Raw genomic sequence first — 3,175 nt, forward strand, 5'->3', positions numbered from 1 at the left:
GGGACACACAGTCCATTTCTGTAGGGCACCGGGTCAACCGATCTCCCAAGTCCCCGGAGTTGAAGAAAATCAAGTATGTTATGGGTGTGGCGAGACTGGACACTACCAAAAGGACTGCCCGATAGTGAAGAACTTAGGCGCATATGGACGCATTTTGATGATCACCGCAGGAGAATCAACCCCGGAGTCGCCTTCGAGCAGCGGTACGTTTTCGACTTAGTAATTACTATAAAATAGAATTAATTTATATTCATATATAAGATTAAAACTTAGGGAAAACACTTAAAAGTAATTATAATAACTCACCTATTGAAATAGATCACGGTATTCAAGAGAACTAAAAGATCCATTCAGAGAAGCTATGATGGCTTAGCATATACATTAGGGTTGTGCATAGCTAAGATTTTGCAGACTGAGAGTGAGTGATTCCGCCTTAATTCTTGTTCCTTGTTTGGTTGTGGATTTGAGGCGGAGTTACTCAGTTGACCGTCTTATTCATCTTAAATATTCATAACTTGTATATGGCGGGCGATCGTAGTGGTACCGAGGAGGATCATGATATAAAGTATCATCACCAGATATCAAAGCACTTTCATTGTATTTACTCGCACATAGCGGTACGATACATAGGAGTGTTAACATCAATGAAAAACCAGAATGCACTAGAACATTTACAAAGAGTACATTGTCGAACACACTAGGAGTACATTGTCGAACACACTAAGGGTACGTTGTCGAACACACTAGGGATACATAATCGAATAGCAGACGTTTCTTTCTGATTGGCCAAAACTTTGTTCAATAAAGAGTATGTTACTATCATTATCATGAATTGGCGTGGTCCTCACCATACTAAGTACACATGTTTCTATCGCCTCGACTGTCAAGTTCTCGAAACCTTCTTCATTCGTATCGACAGTCCGACCTAAACCTCAGTTTTATCTTTCGTATTCTAAACCCCGAAGTACTCGTGCAAATAGTACTTTGTCCTCCGAAACCTTATCATCAGATGTCTGCAGACCCTCACGAAATACCACTCGTCCAGCAGACCAAGTTCGAGCACAGAGGCTATGGATGAATACAGCCCACCTATCACTATTCAGTGTATACGTAGGGGTGGTATATGATTATGATTACGCAGATCTAGTATGTGTGTTTACGCCCTATCTCCTGTTCCTTGTTTGGTTGTGGACATGGGGCAGATTCGCACATCCGACCGTCATTCTAATCTTAATTATATACGACTTGTCTACACGAAGTAATGATAGTTGGACCAAGTACGAATCCTATCATGAACACTAGGGCAAATTTGCCAAGTCTACAAGTGAGTATTCTACAAATTAATGGAGCACAACCCTAGTAGTACTGTAAGAAAGCTAATTTCGGGACAAAATTCCATCTAACCAGGGGATGATGTGACAACCTGAAAATTTTTTCTTTGAAATCTCAATCAGTTAACTCAACTCAGTGACATAATCACTCCTACTATCATTTAGCACAATTTGGAGCCTGTTTGAGTGTTCTGAGCCTAGTACACTTAAGGAATAAGTGTTAGAAAGTATCAGCTAAAGCCACAGTACAAAATTCAAGCCCTAAACTCCATCTTGTGGAGTTTATGACTGTAAACATGGATTTTAAGGCCGTAAACTCATGCAGACCATGAACTCCCACCTATATATATATGAGTCTTGATCATTTCTAGCCATTTCTCACATTTCAAACCCAAGAACTCGAGTTTTCTCTCAAGTATCATCGGGTTCTTCATCCCCGATCTTCAAAAATCGTAAGTGTTCTTTCTCTAGTTTGTTGTTAACCCTTCTTAACTAGCATCATCTCATGATTTCATCCATGAAAATCATGTTTGTTTAGTTCTTCAAGTTTCACCAAGAACACACACTAGTGTTCTTGGCCAAGATCGACCATTTCAAGCCTTTATATCGTAAGTGCTCTTCCCTACACTTGATATCTAGTTAGGACTCATGCTTAGGGACTTCAAAACATCAGCAAACTCATCATCTAGAGAATTTACGGCCCAAGAGTAAACACCCTTGGCCTTAAACTCCATGAATGGTCAAAATGTAGACCTTAAACACATCCATGCTCTTGTTTAACTTAGAACACTTGGACCCTTGAGACACCTTACCTTTAAGACCCTAAAAGTGACCAGTTAGAGAGTTTATGGCCAAGAGTAAACTCCCTTGGGCCGTAAACTCCTCAAAACTCTCCAATGAGTGGGTCTTTCTCATCCTTGTGTAGAGCAAAAGCCCTCAAGCTTCCCTAGGCTTCAAACAAACACTTATGCATGTTTGACCATGATTTTACGGCCGTAAACTCCCTTTGGGCGTTAACCGATGGTAGTAAACTCATGTTTGAGTCATTCCACACTCCTTAGTCCAATCACATGTGATTTCAACACTTGGTCAAAGTGTTTCCTAGTCCCGGAAGGTTTTTCCTTTCATATAGTCGCTTCTAAACCCCATATTCATGCCAAAATATGTCATTATATGTCATTTAGGACTTGTTAAGTCTCGGGACATCATTCGTGGAGCTTCTCATCCTTACACGCGTATTCGTTTGATTCACCCACATCAGGTGAGTTCATACCTCGTAATGTATCTTTTAAACTGTTTTAAATGCTTTTAAGGGGGGGGGGGGGGGGAATACAAGTTGAACACAATTTATAATTGTGTAATTGTTTGTTAAACATCTTTTAAAGGATTACTTATGTCTTTTATGAGTAATCAAAACATTTCAAAAGCTCCTTTAAAGTTATGTTACTTTTTAGTTTAACAAAACACCATTTTAAACTACAAGCATAACTTAGTAGTAAAACGAGTCTTTTCAACAACAGTTCAACTTAAACACTAGTAAACTATAATGGGTATACTTTAGAGAGTCAGTTCATACTAGATACAATACACGATAACATAAGAGAACACACAATAAAGAGAAACAAGGAGGAAGATACAATACACAATAACAATAAGAACATACTATACAAAACAAACATAATTAGGTACTATAGCATGGGACAACTACATGATCTAATTATACCAATGAATCACTAACACATTGTTCTAAACAAAAGGTGATAGTTATATTGGGTATACTTGATCACATAACTTTAATGTGGATATTACAACCTAGCAATTCGTTGCGGAAGCCACTCTTGATT

This window comes from Lactuca serriola, chromosome 8 (assembly GCF_051521515.1).
Source record: "Lactuca serriola cultivar US96UC23 chromosome 8, Lser_US96UC23_V15, whole genome shotgun sequence".
Classification (NCBI taxonomy): domain Eukaryota; kingdom Viridiplantae; phylum Streptophyta; class Magnoliopsida; order Asterales; family Asteraceae; genus Lactuca; species Lactuca serriola.